Raw genomic sequence first — 23,549 nt, 5'->3', positions numbered from 1 at the left:
CGTCTATACAAAAAAGTTGAAAAATTTTCGTGTGACGATTTTTATAATGGATGGTTTCGGCTCGCCTTCGAAGCGCCATTCGGTCGATTGTTGTGCGGTTTCGACGTCAAATTAATAGATCAACACCTCATCACCAGTTATGATGCATTCGATGAATGTGGGGTCACTATCTGCGTTGGAAATCATCTCTTTGGCCACATCAACACGACGGTGTTTTTCAATGAAATTCAACTTTTTTGGCACCAGCCGAGAAGCGACGCGTTTCGAACCCAAAACATCAGTTAAAATGTGTTCGGCTGATCCATAAGAGATGCCCAACAACACAGCAATCTCTCTAATCGGTACAGAACGATTTTGCAACACGATTTGCTTCGCCGATTCAATGTTCTCTTCAGTAACAGATGTTGTTGGGCGGCCAGGGATCTCATCATGACTTGTACGACCACCTTTGAAGCGTTTATACCACTCGTATGCCTGTATTTTTCCTAGACATTTATTTCACCAAAGGCCTTTTCTAACATTTTCAACGTTTCGGAACACTTAAATCCATTTGCAACACATTTGATGCACGCACGTTGTTCTAAATTTTCATGCATTATAAAAATCGCCACACGAAAATTTTTCAACTTCTTTGTATAGACGCCAAACAAAAACTAATCGTACGATATGGGTCAAAATTTGACAGAATGTTTATAAAAGTGTTGCAAACGTTGAGAGAATAAAAGTTTACCGATTGGACAAGCGCGGGAATTTTAAAATGAAAATTCCGGTTCCTTTTTGATCATAAGGTATACAGAATTATATATTTTTGTCAAGTAGGTTGTGACATTAAAAATAAATGATTATAAAAATATTCATTCTATGATTTGAACAACAAATAAAGATGACAACAGGCAAAGTGTGAAATCTGTAATTCGTAAATCTTATTAATTGATGACATAACGAACTCATTTTGATTTTATAAAAATTGTGGGAGTATTTCGATATTATTTTAGTTTGCTTTAGGCCATTTTAGTTTTATCATCAGCGCGTCAGTAAACATTTCTCTATGTAATAATGGGAATTTTTTTCATTAAGATTCAATCTACAAATCATACCTTGTTTCCTTATAAGTACAGGGTGCTCCATCTTTTATGTCGGTATGTAAACGCTGAATAACTTTCACATTTACAAACAGAGCGATTGCATCAGATATGCCTTAGAGACGTCAATTCAGTACAATTTTTGCCTTGGATCGTTTCACACTGAAACAACGCGCTGAAATAGTGACACTTTACATCGAAAAAAGTCGTTCCATTGTGTTAACTCAACGTGCATATCGGAAAAAATATCGCGGCAATAAGGCACCATCTGAAAATAAACCCCCAAATAAAAGACCTACAAATCGAAAAAGTATTGAGCTGAGTTTAGATTTTCAGTTTGAGTTCAATTTAGATTTTGTTTTTCGTTTATGTCACTTTTCACGTTAACGTTTTGAAATTTATAACACTTATCCTATGTTTTTTTCGGAAATAAAAATTAAAAATGACAGATGCGGTCCCCGATAAAGTTGAAAAATTCAAGCATTCATTTGAATCCAAGCGCCGAAAAGCTCTTCTGTTGTAAATCAATCAGAATTTAGCTTACACAATGCACATCTATCATAAATAAGCAATCGGTACTAATTCAGTCTCAAGAACGATTAAAGTGCCTATTAGCAATTATTAATTGTCATAGTGTCATAGTCACCTGGGTTAGCTCTGAGATGACGAGGGCGCTTGTTTCGAAGATATTGCATAACCTTTCTATGTTCAAAAGATAAAAAGCGCAGAATCGCATTGAAAGATATTCTTTTTTATTTTAATATTACTATATGGATAAAATCTATACACAATTCAAATAGGAATTATATGGAAATGTTCTCTAATTGTGTTTGTTACTGCGCTAGCGTTTTATTGAAGCATGGCATTACTCGTGATGAAAGTCAAAAACAGTATCGACAAAAGTGTTTGAACTCTTTTAAGGGATATTCAACAATACTCTTAGCTAAAGTAATACACGTTTTCAATTCTCTAGTATATATTTATCATACATAAAATGGCCTTTGATATAATATCTGGGCTTGCGATAATCTTAGAACAATTTAAATGTGTGCTTCTGATTTGGTATCATATTGATAACATAATGAGATATAAATACCATGATATGATATAATTTTGATAGAATCCTTCAATACTCTGTTGATCGGGATCAGTTTCTACCCTTGCAATAGATTGATAAATATGAGTTTATTTAGTTTCGGTTTAACTGCTTTATCTTTCGCCGAGGTGTCTCTTGCAATAAAAAGATACACACAAAGGAAAGTGTTGCATTTTCTCGAGTACTGTCTTTATTCTCAAACTAACAATTGTTGTCAGCAAATCAACTACTTCCAACCTTTACAAATCAATCGAATTTACTTACTTTTCTTACTTTTTCATAGAGTTCACGAACTTGTTCTCGCAATAGCAAAATGATTTATTTTTAACTTTCTTATATCGAATGAATATTTAATCACTGAAAAAATCATCTTCTGAACCGGGGTCCGGAGGACTGAGTTCCATACAGTGCTCGAACCAGTTTGTCGTAAAATGGCTGTGTGTGTAGTGTTGGAATTATCATTCTCAAAAATAGAAAAATCAGCAATAATCACCGATAATAATCGTCGGTGATTATCGTTTACATAATCATTACCAATCAGCATGACGAAAATCGACCCCTAATCGGTGCTGCGAAATTATCAAATAGTCAAATATCCCCGTTAAGTATGTCAAAAATGTCATTCCGTTCAATATCGCTATAGTTCTTGATATACTCAACTGAAGTAACACATTTGTTCAGCTCTGTTGATCGGGTTGTCATCTAACAATTCTGCCAAAAAGACGGAGGTTTAAGTGAAATCTTGAACTCTCGAAATTATTTTGTGCAAAAAAAAAATATTTTGGACGAGTCTAAGTTCGACTGCTCAGCTAGTATTTGATAATTTATGATTTACGACAGTTTGACCTCCTATATCTCCTAGACAAAAATTCCTTTCAACTGTTGTAAGAAATTATCGGAATTAGTTACTTTTGAATGTCGAATAAAATCAAATTGTTGCCATTTTAGATGTACGTCATAAATGAGACGCTATTTATGACGGATACCCAATCACAACAAGTGAACACAAATCGGCGTTCCAAAATTGTAAGAAGAACTCCATAGCAAAACCGCTTCGCAGCTGATACTTTCAAATCCCTTTCGCTTGCCCGGAGAAAAATCAATATTTCCTGGGTACTTTTCTCTATGCTATTTTTCCTAACCTGTGCATTCCACATGTTGCACACCGTGCTCAACTGGTAGGTGGTGCTACGGATAAAATTGGAGCTCTGCACGCGATCCGGTGGCATGGCGGCAGACCGTGGAATGCCCGTGGGTTGGTCGGTGAAAATGGATTTCGGGTGCAAGTTGGCCGCACGGTAACTGATATCAAAAGGCTAATGCACGTATCATGCCCACCCAGTTTGGGTGGTATGTTGATATACGGTAAATAAATATAGACTAGTTTTTCGTATGATTTTAGTTGCTGGCGAACCCAAGCTGGTAGAAACGCCTAATCAAAAGCAAATTATAGGGAACACTGCAGCAAGTCAGTCAGGTGATCAGTGGACTTTCAGGAAGGTAGTCTCTGTAAATACTGAAGTTTACATACCGAATTGCAGGTTTTCATAGTCTGTATGCTAGAAATGATTTATGGAGGGTTCAACGGAATGGTAGAGTTTACGTACTACAATGATGCGTCCATTGATAACCTAGAAATGTTTCTGAAAAGATTAATAGATAAAGTGCAATCAAACATTACCTAAAAATTGATGAAAACCTCCAACAGATCGGAAGCTTTGGAAGATTCCAAGACAATATTTAATTAACTATAAAACAAGCAGCTTGATTTGTCTATAAGTGGAAAATATTTAGCTGCGAGAAAGAACTGGTAGAATAGGTTTCAAATGTAATTGAATCCAAAACTAAAACTGTTTACTATAAAATTCTTGAATATGCCAGGTACTTCTTGCATTTCATAGATTGCCAGAGGAGTATTTCTCAATGAAAGGGAGTGTTCGTAGCATAGGGATATAACTTAAAACTAAGCAAATTTTGCAAAAATCATTGTTGTTTGACAGATTTAAAATAATTAATATTTTCATTATCAAAAAAACAATAATTTGTTTGCTGAGAAGATTTCTGAGAAACTTTGTTTCAAGATACAAAAGCTTAAACATTATGGTGGAGAAAACTCTGTTGAAAACGATTTTTTGTGTAATAGTAATTGCTCTTGAAAATAGTATAGGGTGCCGCTTATTCTAACTATGTGCATATAATCTTTGTATAAATTGTGTCTATGAAAATGTCTGTGTATGCTCCACACAAGGGTTTTGAAATATTGCAAACTTAGTATGAGAACCATCAAGTCGAATCATCAATTCGATTTTCTGCGATAATTGTCAAATTGCGATTTTCTCTTGGTAAATTCCACACAGGGCTGATCATTGCTAAACTGTAATTCTTGGTGAAATACTCAGAGTATGAGGTAGAGCGAAGAAACGTAGAAAAAATCTCTCACGGTTCATGCATTGAGAGGCAGCGAAATCTTGTAGCATCCTCTACTAGAATGACGAGGTTGTACACAATTCAAAGAAATATCGAGCCGCTCTCTGCCAAATTATCGACAATCACCAACATTATTCCAGAAGGCGTGGGAATAACTAAAAAAACGTGATTAATCCACCTAGCAGTGAGATGATACCTTTTTTTATCAATACGCATGTGTTTTGCATGGGTATTCTTAGGTGTTTTAGTTCTCATGACATTATTTTAATTATCGTTGATTGAAACGGCAAATTGAGATTTTAATCACTCATTACCCTGTACTGCCGAAACTGCAAAACATATCGAATTTCAATCTTAGCGTGCGACAATCGATTGAACATTCCATGAGATGTCGAAGTAAATTCCACCTTAGAGTTTTTCGTCATTATTTATGGTACTTCCAGAGCCGGTATTCAGGAATTAGCATAGCCCAAAATGATTCGAATGGCCATAAATTATTACGCCAAACAATTTACATGAAATTTATAAACTCATCATCTGTAATTCCAGAATCGGATAAAATTCACCAATTTTGTATGGGACCTTAAGTCCTGTAATATTTGTTTTTGAAGTTCGATTTGGTCTTTTTTGAGAAAATGATTGAGCTTTGAGAATCGATTCGATACTGGAACCGGAATTCTAAAATCGGTGTAGCCGAAATCAGTTAAATTCACTTGAGGAGTGTGTAGACATCTTTGAGAAATTGTAGTGCGAATTAAAATTTGGGGGTACATTCCGAATCCAAAAACGAATACCGCTCAAACTGAAATAAATTTATTTGGTAATCGACTATCCAAATCTGCAAACCCGCGATAAATCTGAATAATTTATGTGAAATGGACATTTTTATACTAATCACCCTGTATCTCCTAAACCAGAAGTCGGATATGACTAAAAAGTAAGATGTTTTATAGGATTTTAAAGACCTCTCATTTGAATCATAGATGATTCTTAGATTTCATGTGAATCTTAGATCGGTTCAGCCATCTACGAGAAAAATTAATTGCATTATTTTAATTTCGTTTCACATATCATCCTGTGGTTCCGCAATCAGAAGTCGGATCCAAACGTAATTCAGGAACCTTGTTTGGGAGTATACGACTTTTCATATGAATCTGAGTTTGTAGAAAACGGTTTAACCATCTCCAAAAAAATTGAGTGAAATTATTTGTCACACACGCATTTGCTGATCTCGACGAACTGAGTCGTATGGTATATGGAAGTCATGTTCTTCCAGCATTTATTGCTGTAAATAGTTTAAATCAATATAATTTTGGAATTACTTCCAACTCGATAATGCTGGTATCATCTGGTTTACATATGCCATATTCGAAAGATTATGTTGCCAAAAATGAACCGTGCTAAAATTGGTCCGAGGCAAATTGTAATAAAAAATAATGCTGTACACAGTCTTTTTGGTACTTAGAAACAATTATATGTAACAGTATAAAAAATCGTGTTTCATGTTGCTCCCAAGCATTGCTTTTTCATACAGCGCTCAAAATTCCTTCTACTGGAATAAGGCTTACACAAAAATTTCGATATCTCCGTTAAAAATGGACTGATTTTAACAATCTATGGCTTGTTGGATAGGTATTACCGTGCGGAATCTAAGTCTGAAAATATATTCTGTTTTCAAGGTCAGTTGTGACAGATACTGTCAAAAAACTGAAAATTTTGACATAAAACTTCGTATAACTCAAAAAGTAAACATCCGATCTCAAAACCATTCAATAGCGTTCTGGGTGACGGGGAGACCTTTCATTTGCGACTAGTTTGATCAAAATCGGTCCAGCCGTCTCTGAGATCTCGACCTCTTAGTTGACAACACACATACAGACACACACACATACACACACACACAGACATTTGCTCAGTTCGTCGAGCTGAATCGATTGGTATATGACATTCGGCCCTCCGGGCCTCGGAAAATTTTTCGAAAGTTTGAGCGAATTCTATACCTATTTTTTATATATATAAAAAAAGGTAAAAACACTATTTTTGCAAAAATCGATTCCATCCTTCAATGTAATCTACTTTAACTGCAATGCAATCATTCCAACGCTTCTCAAACTTCTCGATACAGTGCTTGTAGAAGCATTTGTCTTTGCCTCAAATTTGGCTTCACATCAGCGCCGCTTTTACGAATTAATGGGCCCGGGGGCAAGATGTTTTGTGTAACCTACCAGCCTCCTCCCCCCCTGTATTTTTATTTGCTCGGTTGGTTCTGTCCGGGGTCCCCCTAAGATCGTGGGCCCGGAGAACTTGCCCCGACTGCCCCTATGTAAAAGCGGCCCTGCTAATTATTCACCAATTATTCCTTCCTCATTTATGTTTGGACTTCATGCCGGCGAGCACTTGTTTGAGATCAGCGAATAGTCAGAAATCACTGGGGGCCAGATCGAAACTATGCGGAGGATGAAGAAGCAATTCGAGGTGTAATTCTTTCAATTCAACGAGGAAGTAGTTCGTAAAAGAAATGTTTACGTTATTTGGGACTTGACTCGTAAAAAAAGTTTTATGTATTGAATGTGGAAACCCCCAATCATATGGCCATTTTCGGAACGGATGTGATAAGTGGGTGCAAGAAAATTTTCTTTGGGGTCGTTTCCAAGATGGCGACTTCCGACTTATCGATATACCTTAAGAACCCTTACAATATGGATATTTTCGGAACGGCTTTTATGAGTAGATTTCAGAAAACGATGTTTGAGGCAGGGGTGGAAATAAACCAATTTTTCGATTCACAATAAATAAAAATAGCCTGTATTATCTTTCCATATCACATATTTTTGAAACAAATTATTTTGGTTTCACTTAGAATTTAAAAATGTCTTCATCGTTATCAGTATCACTGTCTGATTCAGAATCAACATTTCAACAAAGTTATTCTCGTTTTAATGCTACTCTGTGTTCATCAAACAGGTTTCAAGTTCAAATGGCTGTCACTCCGGTGATATAATGGTATAAGTGACGTAAACGTCAAAGCTGATTATCACTAAATTCTATCGGATATGGATTATCATGGATCAATGATTTTGGGCTCGTGGGGTGAGTTTATTTCGTCGGTCGCATCGAAATTCCATGCGTCGTGATGTGTTTGAAATTTATTCAGCAATACCATCGTAGTGGAGTATTACTCATAAAAAAACAGCTAATGCATGTTGCGATGAATAATAGTTATAATAATAAGAAAAACATGTCCAATCATTGTGCGTGCTATGCAGCTGATTAATATTACCATATTTAGCTTGAATATCACACACAGAAGTAACAGGAGTGCAGGATTTTGCTACAACAAATTCAAACGCACCATCCAAGCCCCTTTAGGAAGTTTTGAATACGAAAACCGAAATAATATTTTGTGTGCCAGAACCGGACTAGAACTTTTCAGACCAGAAAACGTTTAAAGTAATTTTAGTGCAACAACCGGGAAAAACTTTGAATGGGATAGCCGGATAAAACCTTAGCCGGTACTTTCAGAGCATGCAAGCATGCAGCATTGAAATTTATGTATTTTATCTAACAGGTTCAAAGTCGTTTGTTGTATTAATTAAACGTATGCGCTTGCAACCCACTATTCAACCTACATGTTGTTTGGAATCTAAAAGATTTTTTTGTGTACTGGATATTGATGATGAATCTTTCATTTTAATCTTATTGTATAAAAATCAAATTTTTTTTTATCCTCACGAATTAAGTTCGATAATATATGTCTATTAAAATATGTTTCGGAATCAAATTTCATTGAAGTGTAGAAAATTACACCAATTATCGATATTATCAGGTGCGAAAAGTAGTTTAATATAATTGAAGTTACTAACGAGATCGTATTTGAATAGTTTTTATATATGACCACGCAATTTTAAATCATTCTTAAGGTGATGTTGAGCAAGATCGCACAAGGACTTTCAAGAAGTAGATAAAAATGCTTTAGAATGATTGAATAGTCATAGACACTTTTTCCCGCTTTTGAAATCCTAATTATTAACAAATGTGCCGTACGCCAAGCAAAGTAATTAAACAAGTCTCAGAAAACACTGCCAAAAAATGAAGGGTTTAATATTCTTACAAAATTGTATGAATGTTATTAAACTGGAGTACTTGTACCTCGTTCTTGGCTAAATGCGCCGACAGCGAATGAAGCGTTGTACATTCATTTCTTCCGCGGTACACAAAAGCGCGAACGAGTTTTTGTGAGAGCAGCTCTTGGCCTGCGCATGGTTGTCTTCTGAGAATAAGAACAAATTTGTCTCAGTGCAATAAAAAGAGCGCATAAGGTCTGCTACTACTATGTGTAATATACAATTCCCACAGTTTAAAAAATAATCTCAATTTTAGTTTTGTTACCCATTTTTTTTATTTCACGGTGTTCGGTTTCTTGATTCACAATCAGAAATATCGATTCACATTCTCGTGCGCAGAATGGGCTTATTTCCACTTCTGGTTTGAGGTTTCTGAATTCCAAGATGGCGACTTCCGGTTTATTGATATTCCATAACAACCCATACAAATTGGTTATTTTTGAAAGGATTTGATTACTAGATGCTGAAAATATGTCGTGGTGAGAGTACCAATACTTTTTAGATTGTATCAAGGACACTAAAAAACTGTGATTTATGAAACACTGAAAATAAAACTATATTGAGAACACTTGAACTCATTAACTGCAAAAGATTTACGTTTCAGGTCGCTTTTAAAAATTAGATTTAGACTTTCAGTTGTTCAACAAAATATTGAAATGATACAATACGACTATAACAATATAGCAATTCCAGAAATGCTTAGCAGATCATCAGAATCGACCTACTCCGATTTGGATGCAACTTTACACATGGCTTCAGTATGGCAAACCATAAGTTTTGAACCAATGGAGAGGTCAATCCGACTCAAGACTGATTTTTAAAAAGGACGTATGTATTTTTGCATTTCACAAAAATTGCCTTTTTCAAATCGTTGTAACTCGGAAACCGTTAATTGTACAAAAATGGCGTTCAGGAAGAAGTTTCGAGAAGTAGGGAATCGATTGGGCACTCTTAAAAGAATGTACACTGAAAAATTACAATAATCTCTCAATAATTACAAAATAATCCGAAAAAGTTAAATAAAAAAAAAACATGATTTTAATTTTTTTGATAATTTTTATTTTAAAGCTGTTATTAAAACCTACAGATTGATGGCTATCCAATCCGTGCGTTTTGAAAAATGAAGAAGTTACAGGTACAACAGTTTACGGGACTCGTAATTCGGAAACCGTTCATCGTACAAAAATGGCGCTTAGGAAGAAGTTCTAGAAGTTGATTTTTTTCTCAATAATTTCAAAATGAACAAAAAATAATTAAATTAAAAAAAATCACGGTTTCGATTTTCTTTTTTGATAATTATCAAAAAATATTCGAATATATCTGTAAATTGTTTTAGCTGTAACTTATTAATTTTTCAAAAGGCACGGATTGGATAGCCATCAATCTGTAGGTTTTAATAACAGCTTTAAAATAAAAATTATTAAAAAAAATTAAAACCATGCTTTTTTTTATTGAACATTTTCGGATTACTTTGTAATTATTGAGAAAAAAATCAAAGATTTTTTTCAGTGTATATATATTTTAGAGTGCTTAATCGATTCCCTACAACTTCTTCCTGAACGCCATTTTTGTACAATTAACGGTTTCCGAGTTACAACGATTTGAAAAAGGCAATTTTTGTGAAATGCAAAAATACATACGTCCTTTTTAAAAATCAGTCGTGAGTCGGATTGACCTCTCCATTGGTTCAAAACTTATGGTTTGCCATACTGAAGCCATGTGCAAAATTTCAATATGAAATTAAAATGCAAGGGACTCGAACAAGCTTTTGAGACGTCTACTTGTTATGGTTTTATTCGAAACTATTCATATAGTACAATCTTCAAACAATATTGATGAACTGGTGGTCTCCAGTAAAAAACTGATTGCTAAAATCGTTCTCTGAAACACATCTACTTTTCAAATGGCAAATAATCATATCGTAATAGTCTTTCAGGTACACCCCCCCAAACCTTCATTTACATTAGCTTTATTTACGTTACCTCTTTTTACGTAACTCTAACCAAATAACGTAAACTCTTTTACGAACCTACCTCGTAAAAAAGAGGTTTTTGCATACAAGGAAAATCATTTTCGGCTCATTTACATTCCATGGAAATTACTACAATATGGTTATTTTCGGAACGGGTTTAATGTGTAGATGTCGCAAAACGATGTTTGAAATGATTCTGAATTCCAAGATGGCGACTTTCGGTATATTGGCATTCCTCAAAACCTCTTACAATATTCCTCAACTTCACTTTTGTCTACACAGAAAGTGTATTCCATTTCTCATTGTATTGGCACTGACTCAATACCTCCGTACAGTGTGGTCGCCATGGCTATTTACTGTATTAATTAAACAGTTGACTTTTCCGCGATCTAGGGAACTTATTATGGAATATTCTCAAAGTATACTTATTTGTAATCATTGATGATTCCTTCTGTGCGGGAATCGTGGAGTCGTTACTTTAACTCAAACAAAACCATAAAATATTTGTATATACTTATAATCTTTTCTTTGTAATTTCTCAATCGACATAATAGCATCAAACGACTTTTGTTTTGCTATGACATAATGGGATTTATAAGGAGATTTATAGTACCTATATCTTTCTCTGGATAGCCTAGATGCCGTGTGGAATCCGCCGGAAAAAATGAGCCAAGAATAAAAACCCAGTGGATTTAAAAGGCGACAATTGCAGGATTTTGTTTTGCTTTCCGTTCTTAGTTATTTCCAACGTTTCACCTCTGATTGCTCTATTTTACTAAATTGTCTCTTCATTCAACTTATCTTTATTTATTTGGTATGTTTCTTCTTTCATGTTATTGCTTGTCTTTCATTATTATAAATTGATTGATAAAAATCAACTAATGCGCAAAACCATTAATATTACAAAATTAATAACATATACCTATATTACCCAAGTAGCAAACATTGTTCTTGTATTGGATTTCTTAACTCTTTCCGCAACGATTGGAAAAGCGCACTTTGCTTGTATGATGTGCAACAAGTTTTTTGGTTTGGAATGTTTCACAGCAGTAATATTTGTTGAGATAAAACTGGAAATGAACCCTGAATGTATTGTACAGTCAGTTAATAAAACCGATCTGGAACATACTAGGTCGCACGCGAATACTGCCATTATTGAAATTTATACTAACCAATATCCTTCTCCCGTGACACTTGTGGAGTGCGAAGTAGTATATACGGCCTCTAGTAACAACAAGTGTTGGACTAACATCCCTCCCTATTTGCTAGACGATCTACGTTCGGGCCTGGCCGGCGTCGGTACTGATCGATAAATTCTGGGGTTATCATTGAAAGATGATTTGTCAGTCCCAGGTCGGATCATCTAGAAATTCCCTGTGCAATTTCAGCTAATCCCGATCAGTAACGGAGTAGCAACCAGGGGTGGTCGCTCAAGCTCAAGCTCACATATTTATTATTTTTGATAAGTTTTTGTTTTACTTAGAATTTTAAAATGTCTTCATCGTTGTCGGTATCACTGTCTGATTCGGAATCAACATTTCAACAAAGTTAGGCTCGTTTCAATGCTACTCTGTGTTCATTAAACAGGTTTGAAGTTCAAATGGTATAAGTGACGTAAACGTCAAAGCTGACTATCACTTAATTTTATCGGATATGGATTATCCGACATCAATAATTTTGGGCTCGTTGGGTGAGTTTTTTCGTCGGCTGCATCGAAATTCTATGCATCGTTATGAATTTGAAATTTATTCAGCAATACCGTCGTCAACAATAAAAACAGCTAATAATATTAATACACATGCTGCGATGAATAATAATTATAATAATAACAAAAACATGTCCAATCTTTGTGCGTACTATACATCTGATTAATATTACCCTATTTAGCTTGAATACCATACACAGAAGTAACAGGAGTGCAGGATTTTGCTACGACAATTCAAACGCACTTTCAAAACTTTGAATCCATTTTCATTTTAGATACTGGTGGTTTGAAACATTGCAGATTTCAAAAAGTGATTGAGCGTTGTATGAATAGCTAATAAGTGCAACTTATCGTTGAAACTCTTTTTATATAGTTTATTTAAACCCGGCTTTAACCTAATTTTGGTCGTTCGCCGGGTCGTCCCCTTTAAGTAATTTTGAATACAAAAACCGTATTAATATTTTGTGTGCCAAAACCAGACTAGAACTTTCCAGAGCAGAAAACGTTTAAAATCATTTTTAGTGCAACAACCGGGAAAAAAAAACTTTGAATGGGATAACCTGATAAAATCTTAGCTAGTACTTTCAGAGCAAATGTGCTGATTTTTGCATGGAAACTGTCTACGTGTTTCCCTCAGCTGCGGGATTTTTAATGTTATGTATTTTATCTAACAGATTCAAAACCGTTTGCTGTATTAATTGAACGTATACGCTTGCAACCCACTATTTAACCTACGAGTTGTTTGAGATCTAAAAGATTTTTGAATACTGGATATTGATGACGAACCTTTCATTTTAATCTAATTGTATGGAAATTAAATATTATTATCTTGACGAATTAAGTTCGATAATATATGTCTATTAAAATATTTTTCGGAATCAAAATTCATTCAAGTGTAAAAAATTACACCAATTATCGATATTATAAGGTTCGAAAAGTAGTTTAATATAATTGAAATTACTAACGAGATTACTATATTTAATTCTAGATCATATTTGAATAGTTTTTATGTATGACCAGCAAACAATTTTAAATAAATCTTATGGTGATGTTGAGCAAGATCGCACAAGGATTTTCAAGAAGTAAATAAAAAGCTTTAGAATGATTGAATAGTTGCATATACTTTTTCCCGCTTTGTATGAATGTTATTAAACTGAAGCACTCATACCTCGTTCTTGGCTGAATGCGCCGAGAGCGAACGAAGCATTGTACATTCATTTCCGCCGCGGTGCATAAATGTGCGAACGAGTTTTTGTGAAAGTAGCTAAAACTCTTCGCCTGCGCATGGTTGTCTTCTGAGAATGAGAACTACTTTGGCTCAGCGCAATAAAAAGAGCACTTAAGATCTACTGCTACTCTGTGTAATATACAATTCCCACAATTTAATAAAATAATCTCAATTTTAGGTTTGTTACCCGATTTTTTAATTCACGGTGTTCGGTTTTTTGATTCACAATCAGGAATCTTGATTCTCATTCTTGTGCGCAAAATGGGTTTGTTTCCACCTCTATTACAAACATAATTAGTTTGCTTGGTTCAAATCAAACGAAAATAGCAGAAAAACAATAACGCTTCTTACAATTCGGCTGGAAAATGGTGGAAACAAAATCCACATCAGGGTAAATATACAACGGCCCATAGCAGGGCTTGGGGATACGTGAATGAGCGAAGCTACGACAACGTCTTTGGTGGACGCAATTGTTTACATTGCTAAATGAAAGACATGTTCCAGAGAAAACACCGGTATCACGACAGCACACACTAATGAGAAGATTAGCTTCCATGCTTTGTAAATTTCCTGTCCCTTCATTGTGCAGAATAATTCATGAACCAAACAATGAGGGATCGTGACGCAAAACAGATCCATTCAACCAACGTTCGCAGTTTTCGGAAAATCTTTGTCTAGGATAATACTTGAACTCCGAGGCTAAATAATGTATACATATCATGATGTTTATATTTGATATCGTTTTCAAATTGTGTGGCTTGTTGCGAGTTAAATACCTGTCCTATTTGGAAAATAGATCGAATTAATAGCAACATCATTAAATATTTAAAGATGCAAACATATGTAGAATGATAAGAAAAGGCATCAATTCACTGTTGGGTACATAAAAACGATTTTACATGATACAATTTATTGAGCTGCACTCGTCGTTTCAAAACCAAACATAAAACTGCATCAATTTGTTTCAATAGAAAAGAAATAAAAACTTCGAAAATCGCGACTGTAATTTTTAGAAAGAAAAACTTTTTTAATCCACCTAGTGGTATAATGATGCCTTTCTCGGATTACTTATATTTCCAAAAATATCACTAGGAAATTCTGTCAAGAAATTTGTTTTCAATTTTGAATCAAATAAGAAATTTTTTTTGGGTATGAACTAACATATCCTTTTCAATCTGTAAACAGTTATATCAAGTTGATCAGAATTTTTCTTTATTTTGCATCGTCGCACTAAATGATTAAACACACATTAAACAGCAACCTGTAATACATTTATTTGTGCCTGTTTGTGGACATCGATCAAATCATCTCTGAGAAAATTGAGTTAGTCTCGTTTTAGAGTTTTTGGCCACTGTTTCCGGTACTTCTGAAACCGGGAACTTGAAACCAGTATAGCCGAAGTCGGTTCGTTTAGTAAGTAACTAATATAGCTTACAAATTGAATCAGTTTTGAGCCAAATTCAGAAGAATTTGACCTTTTTTTGCATCGTCGCTCTAAATGACGGTGTGCAATTTTATACACACTCAATCCTATGAAAGCATGGTGAAATTCAATAGTAATCTATGGGATTATGAGCTTCGTTATCATGATTTTGAAATAACACTAACAAGTAGGTACAAATTGAATAAAAGATTTTCAAATTTACATATTTTCCACCTGAAAAATATAGATTTAAATGTGACAACCCGGTATGCTTTACGAAATTGAGCAAAGCACGCTGTGAACGGATCAAAGTGGTGGTGTTTTCTTGTTCCGTACAGCGCGTACCGACGCGTACCAGTTTTGCATAGTCATTTTGAATGACGATTTGAATGTTTTGACACTCATCGCCCAATAACTTTGGAACCGGTAGTCGGATCCGGATGAAATTGCACAGTAACTTTTAAGACACTGAGAGCTTCAATTTAAATCATGATTCGTGATAATCGGTTCAACCGTTGCTGAGAAATCGGAGTGAGTTCCGTTTTTGGAGCTTTTCTTCACTATTATCGGTGCTTTCGGAAGCTGAAACTGGAGACTAGTAGTCCCAAAGTAGTTTCATATATTCATTAACTGACAAGATCTGCCAGGAATCCGAATCAGAACTTATTGGCTCAAGTGGCATATTCCCCTAAAATGAATGATTTAGCCGAAAATTTTGCAAAAATGTTCACCTCGTTTCGCCATCGTTTGTAGAAAAACCGTTTTTATTCCACCTAGTGGTGTAATGATGCCTTTCTCATGTTTACTTATGTTTTCGAAAACATCACAAAAAGATTCTGTCAAGATTTTTTTTCAAACTTGAATAAAAATAAATGAGTTTCTTTCACTGGTCCTTCCTACTGATAATTCTTTCTTGAGATGAAATGTAGCAAAATGCGAAAATCGCTTTTTTTATCAATTATTCAAAAACTAGACCGATTTTCGAAAAATCAAAAACACTTAAGTTTTCGAAATCAAATTTATCATAACTAAGTATTCTTAGAATTTTTTAATTTTGCTTTGCCGAGCCGTAATTGGTTTTTGAAATGTATAAACGGTCACTGTTCCGTCCCACGGGGATGATTTTAGAACTGAAAAGTAGTGTTTGTAGCAGAATTTCACAAAGAATCTGAAAATGCAACTTAAAATTATAAAATTTTAGCTAATTTTTTTTTTATTGCTTGCGCGCTGCTGTTTCGTATTGAGGTGGTGTGAGAAATGCACGGTGGACTCGGTGGCATTATATCATGAGCAAAAATTACATATCAAATAATGACGCGAATTTATGCAGTATTGGGTTTTGTGTTGAAATAAAAACGAGTTGAATACAATAAAATGGGTATTGTAAGAAATCGTTTATTTTCTAAGTAGCTGTCATTTATAATGCTAATAATGTCCAACTCTGTTGAGTTCAATGCATTGATGTTGCAAAAGCAATAATGCTTGGCTGTGTAATATCGTAAAACAGGTATTATATTAGATTGTAGCCATTTTTATAGCAAAACTAAAACTTCAACATTGACAAGCCACTGAATGAAATGAATACAAGCCAAGTATTATCGTTCATTAACCTGATATACAAACAAAGTGATAAACATTGAGAGTCAGCTTCGAGCCAGTCAGCTTCGAGCCAGTAAGTCTTTCCTGACATGCCGAACGAAAAAGACTTAGCACTTCGGTGCTTATTACAAGTGTGTTGTAAATAGCAATAATTTTACGTCTGCTTAGCGGTTCAAATTGAACTGTTTAAGTTCGCAGTAAGCAGTTCAATTTGAACTGCTCTGCACTGACGAGTCTAAGACGAAACGCAAAGATAGTGAGATGGCAGTTAAAGGGTTAAAATTTTGGGAAAATCATCTCCAATGTAAACCTTTTCAAACATCGTATATCAATTTTTTTCTGTTTGAGGGCAGTTTTTATATGCAAACCCGGCTACACCCTTTGCACATATTTCCTTGTAATTCTCGACGAACTGAGTCGAATACTATAATGACACTCGGCTCTCCGGGCCCAGTTCGAAAGTCTGTTTTCTCAGCGATTGCATAGCCTTTCTATATGAGTAAGGCAAAAAAATGGTTTGATAAATTTCATTTTTGAAAATCATGAAATTTATTTATGACAAATATTTGGTTTCAACAGGACAGCGCTACGTGCCACACAGCCAACGAAACAATCGATGTTCTGCGAACAGTCTTTGAAAATCGAATAATCAGCAAAAATGGTGATGTGAATTGGCCTCCGAGAAGCTGCGATTTGACTCCGTTGGATTGTTTTCTTTGGGGAGTGTTTAAAGATAAATTTTACGCCAACCACCCCGAAACAATTGAGGACCTCAAGCACGAAATTCAAGTTGCTATTGATGACATAAAGCCAGAAATAATTGAAAATGTACTAAAAAATGGGTGGATCAGATTGGCAACTGACAAGCCAGCCGTGGAGGTCATTTGGTCAAAATTATTTTTTATTAAGTTTTATAAATCAACCATTCAAATAAATAATTATTTATTGAAATGTATCGAACCGTTTTTTTATTATTGCATTTATAAATTCGAAATCTTTCGTGGAACATCCGTATAAGAACCTTTAGAATAGCTCTTTTGGACCTAGGAAAACATTTTTGCACGCATTTCTAAGCCACACGCTGCATGAAAAACTACACACAATGCTTTTATGTTTACCATAACCCATCGAAAAATACACAAGAAAATAATCGATGAAATGAAAATTGCGAGATATATTAGATTTACAAAAAAAATCATATTTTCAATTGACTTATCAAAATCAGGTTTTGTGCTCTAACTTTTTTCATATTAATTCTAGAGATGTTTCCTTCAGCCAAGTTACCAGAAATTGCTACGGCTACAATATTGTCGAACACGAAAACTTCTTAACTGCCTTCAGCAGTGCGGTAAAACTTCATTCCATTCAATTGAAATCACTAATAGTTGTTGTACCGTTTAATTCCACTATGTCAAAAAGTAAAGATAATTTCGACATCCAACTTTTCCAAATTTTAGCTGTTTTGATTTAAACCAAAAAATCGTGAAACAATGAATTACTTATCCTGAAGAAAGCTGCGTTGCTCAAAGTTTTGTTCCTCAAAAGTGTGATTTGCATGAAATCATTTCAAATCACTTGAGTTATCATAATTTAGTTTTCCCCTTTCTTCGAAGGATTGTCGCACCGAATTTACTCGAACTTTTTTTTTAAAGTGAACCAATTTTTTTTACAAAAAAAGAAAGGAGAGTGCAACTATATCTAGTTGAATTTATAAAACGAAATGGGCTAAAAATAAACGAACGGTTTGATGGTGTTTTTTTTAAGAGATGGCCAATAAAGGGTTAAACAAATTTATTTTCCAGTGATGAGATTATTTCGGCCACTGAGTTCCCGACAGTTAAGATACGGCGAACTGAACTTTCCGTCGTTCGATCAATGTGGCTTGAGAGAATGTCACGAATTGTACATTTTCCACTCAGCAGTTTGAGTTAATAAAGTTTATAAGCAAAAATTAATTTAATCCATTTGAACATAAAGTATAAAATTGAAAATGCGCCCCAAAGCCTCTGAGTAATGGCACTGCCAGCATTCACTCGACACGCCAACTCTGCCCGTCAATTATATTTAATTAAAATTTAATTAAAACTTCGTGATTCCCGAACTGAAAATAAACCAACGACTTTCGCCATTGAACTTTCGGTGTGATACTGTTGAACGTGTTTTTCGTTTATTTCAACAAAACGCTACCTTTTTTTTCTATTTTCCGAATTGTAAGCGAAATCCAAACTTAGATTACTTTTATTATTCCTTCTAGCTAAAACACTGTAATGGAATCCTTTGATCGTCTGTTTTTATTTCCACAGGGAATTCGATCGATCAAAAATTCTACGATAATGGTTTTAGGGCAAATATTAATCAAAAACGAAAAAAAATCTCTTTCGTTTGTAAGTCATACCTGTGCCGTTCCAAAACCCCTAAACTCAATCAAGCTTGTTTTCGTGTTTGTTTGTAAAAGAATCCGTCTCGATGAGCTCGGTTCAGCTGTACGTCGTTTCTACAATTTTTTTCCCCCAGTTTATAGAAATATCCACGACAGGAAGCTCGTCAATTGAATTTCACTTTTCTTGAAACTTTCACATTTATGACTGCATAGCGTGGCACCATTCACATTGACTGACGAGGGATACTTGGATATCTTGCCCGGAAAAGCATCCACTAATTTGACTCTTTTTTGAAAAAAACTGTGATGATATGCACTACGTCGTGATCTGCAGGAACGTTTCGAGGAAAACTTGTTTTTTTTTTCACCTGAATCCCCAGGGGATTGTTTACTGGGGAAACCTTCAGCAAGCCGGAGAAAATCAATAATTTACTTTTGTGTTAAATTAAAGTATTCATATCTTTTCTTTGTGGAGCCAATGACTTCATAAAATTTTCCACTGTAATATATAGATCCCTCCGTTCGTCACCTTTCCACAGGCTTTTCTGTGGCAGACTTGACTTTTTCTTTGCTCCTTCGCTCAAGTGTCGCTTTTTTCACAATTTAATCACCAGCACAATTTTGATGGAGCTCCCAGGGAACGGGAGACAAGTAAGAAGGGAGTTTTACCACCTGTACTGATCCTGTTATCTACTAGAACCTTTCAAATTGCGACCGCTCAGCTCAGAATCCTAATCCAAACTGAAGTTTGAAACTCAACTTCGGAACGGTAAGGACCCTGGATAACAAAATTGACTGATTCTGAGGACGACCCGAAAGCTTCGAGTCTTCTCTTTGCGTTCGCCCCGGTAAATGAGTGTCCTGCTCGGGCTACAGGTGCTCAAATTCATTTGGAGCAACAGGCCATCTGTTGCCGCAGCCAAAAAAAAAACAACAACAACAGAAGCAACAGTCTGGAGGACAGAGCGAACCGATGTTGGAACTCAGCCATCTGTTGAATTCGGTTCGCGGTTGAGTGCCTGCCGGAAGTACCGCGCATGTCCTGTTCGAAAGGCGAACTTTTGCAGACGGCAGCTACCTGTTAATCAAAACAAATGGTTCGCGGATGGTACACGGGATGCCTTAAGCTGCCGGGATAAAGGTGCATGGTGGAGCTTTTCACTTTTAATGTTGAAGCCTGACACCAAAGGAATCTTCTGGTTGGCACACAATAGCAAGGCTCCACAAAGGATCCCGAGGCGCAAAACAATGATTCTAAATGAATTGCCCTGGATGACAGTAGTAACTGTTGTGTACGTAGTGAGTAAGGTTAGGGAAGAAAAAGTTAATACCTTTGAGATTTACTGTTTAGTGCTCAACTGGAGGAAGCTGAAAGCTATAAATATAGGCGCTCTGCACAGTTTGTCATAGTTCGAAAGGCAGGAGAGACAAAAACTTTCCACGCCAGAGAAAAAAAAACAACAACCAAACGATATTTCATTTTTTGTCAGGTTTATTGACATTCGTAAATGCGTTGTGTAATGGAAGCACGATGAAGAAAAACAATTTTATTGCGAAGTGATTTCCGTAGCTAACGCAAAATCGATTTTCAAATATGTAAAAAAAAATATCGCCAGCTTGACTTTTCCCATTAGTATTTCTCGTTATTTTTTAAATAACTATTTATTGGAATATGAGTTGAAATTAAATTATTAAGATTTAAATTGGGTGTTCAGCCACAAGTGTTGACTTTTCAGCCCTATTATATATATGATTTGGTTGTTACCATGAGGACATCATTTGCTTCCGCAATTCTGAGATTTTTGTGTAGGGAAAATTCTAAACCTACTTGTATTGTGTAATGGGGAAAAGGAACTTATATACTAACTTACTAACTAATACAGAGAGCGAATCGATTCAATTGAAGATTGCATCGATTTTTGTCGGAATTTGGTTATAATATTATGTGACATTACATCTAATGGTTCTATATTTGTGAGTCTGTGTAACTCATTTGTACTAAACCAGGGAGGACGCTTCAAAATCATTTTCAGAATTTTATTCTGAATCCTTTGAAGCGTTTTCTTCCTGGTGGAACAACAACTTGACCGAATTGGTACTGCATAAAGCATGGCTGGTCTGAAAATTTGTTTATAAATTAACAATTTGTTTTTTTTGACAGAGCTTAGCATTTCTGTTTATAAGAGGATATAAACATTTAATATATTTATTACACTTTGCCTGGATTCCTTCAATGTGATCCTTGAAAGTAAATTTTTTGTCATACGTTAAACCTAAGTATTTAGCTTGATCAGACCATGTCAATTCCAAGCCATTCAATTTGAGAATGTGATTATTGTTTGGTTTAAGAAAAGAAGCTCTTGGCTTATGAGGAAAGATATTCAATTGCGTTTTTGCTGCATTTGGTTTAATTTACCATTTTGATAGATAATCACTGAAAATATTTAAGCTTCTTTGTAGGCGACTGCAGATCACTCTTAGATTTCTACCTGTGGCTAACAGACTTGTGTCGTCACAGAATAGCGATTTCTGACAACCAGCGGGTAGATTTGGAAGATCAGAAGTGAAAATAGTATACAAGATTGGAGCTACGCTCGAACCCTGCGGAACACCGGCTCGTACGGGTAGCAATTCAGATTTACAATTCTGATAGCTAACCTGAAGAGTACGATCAGTTAAATAATTTTGAATCATTTTGATCAAATAAATAGGGAACTGGAAATCAGACATTTTTGCTATTAAACCTTTGTGCCAAACACTGTCGAATGCTTTTTCTATGTCTAGAAGAGCAACTCCAGTGGATAACCCAGAAGATTTATTTGCTTTTATCATGTTCGTTACTCTGACAAGTTGATGAGTAGTTGAATGTTCATGACGAAATCCAAACTGCTCTGGTAAAAAAATTGAATTCACATTTATATGAGTCATCATTCTCAACAAGATAATTTTTTCAAAAAGTTTACTGATAGAAGAAAGTAAGCTAATTGGTCGATAACTTGATGTTTCTGCTGGGTTTTTATCAGGTTTGAGGATAGGAATTACTTTAGCGTTTTTCCATCTTTTTGGGAAGTAAGCTAATAATAAACACTTGTTGAAAATTTTAACCAGGAGTCTCAAGGCAACATCGGGAAGATTTTTAACAAGAATATTAAAAATTCCATCATTACCAGGAGCCTTTATGTTTTTAAGTTTCCTATTGATTGACTTAATTTCATCAAAATCCGTCTCAATAATGTCATCTTGTAATAACAGTTGAGTTGAAATATGATCATATTTCAGTGAGACTTCATTTTCAATAGGACTCACAACGTTCAAATTAAAATTGTGTACACTCTCGAACTGCTGAGCAAGTTTTTGAGCTTTTTCGCCATTTGTAAGAAGTATTTGATTTCCTTCCTTGAGAGCAGGAATTGGTTTCTCAGGTTTCTTAAGAACCTTAGAAAGTTTCCAGAAAGGTTTAGAATATGGTTTAATTTGTTTATCTTCTTTAGCGAAATTTTCATTGCGCAAAGGAGTAATTTAATTTCTTTTTGTAAATCCTTAACTATGTTTTTCATAGCAGGATCACGAGAACGTTGATATTGACGTCGACAAACATTCTTCAACCGAATGAGCAGTTGAAGATTGTCATCGATGATAGGAGAATGTAATTTAGTTTGAGCTTTGGGAAGTGAAAGATTTCTAGCTTCGATAATATAATGATTCAAATTATCAATTGCTGTGTCGATCTCCGCAGAATTTTCTAAAATAGTTTCAAGATCCACATGATTTTCATTGTGAGATCTGTAATCCAACCAATTAGCTCTATGATAGTTGAATATTGCACTAATTGGATTAATCAAAGCTTCGTTGGAAAGTCTGAATATTACAGGAAGATGATCTGAGTCAAAGTCAGCATGTGTAATCGGTTCACTACAAATGTGACTTTGATCCGTTAGAACCAGATCAATTGTATCCGGGTTTTTCACGAAAGAGAAACAAGTCGGATTACTGGGATGAAGAACTGTGAAGTAACCAGCAGAGAGTTGATTATGAAGTATTTTACCATTACTGTTATTTTGCCTACAATTCTACTGGACATGCTTTGCATTTAAGTCCCCTATTACGAAAAATTTCGGTCGATATCTTGTGAGTTTTTGCAAATCGCCTTTAAAGAAATTTAATTGTTCGCCGGTGCATTGCAATGGCAAATATGCTCCAGCGATGAAATAAATTCGATGAATGGTTTCAACTTCGATTCCCAAGCTTTCAATAACTTTAGTATTGAAAGAAGGTAAAATTCGATGTTTAATTTGCCGTCGGACAAATATGGCAACTCCACCACCCATTCCAGTAAACCTGTTAAATCGATGAACCACAAAATGTGGATTACTTTTCAATTTGACATTTGGTTTAAGAAAAGTTGCCCCCAAAGGGAATTCTTATTATTACACCAGATTCGAAAGGTCATAGACTGGAAACAATTTTCTCAGTTTCAACCCTTTAACTGCCATATTGACGGAGCTAGGGTGGT

The 23,549-nt window shown here is 35.1% G+C and overlaps 1 protein-coding gene across 4 annotated transcripts in view; it reads right to left on the bottom strand.

The window, feature by feature from the left end:
- The window catches only part of LOC131438110 (SCY1-like protein 2), a 360,702-nt gene extending 340,941 nt beyond the window's left edge, over positions 1–19,761 (bottom strand). For all 4 annotated transcript variants that reach the window (XM_058607920.1, XM_058607921.1, XM_058607922.1 and 1 more), the window contains exon 1: positions 19,052–19,761. The gene's annotated coding sequence lies outside the window, so the exon portion shown is untranslated. The remainder of the gene's footprint in view (positions 1–19,051) is intronic.
- Between the last annotated feature and the right edge of the window lie 3,788 nt (positions 19,762–23,549).

This window comes from Malaya genurostris, chromosome 3 (assembly GCF_030247185.1).
Source record: "Malaya genurostris strain Urasoe2022 chromosome 3, Malgen_1.1, whole genome shotgun sequence".
In the NCBI taxonomy this organism is placed as follows: Eukaryota; Metazoa; Arthropoda; class Insecta; order Diptera; family Culicidae; genus Malaya; species Malaya genurostris.
The sequence above is the reverse complement of the archived record's forward strand: the minus strand, read 5'-3'. Positions and strand labels throughout refer to the sequence as shown.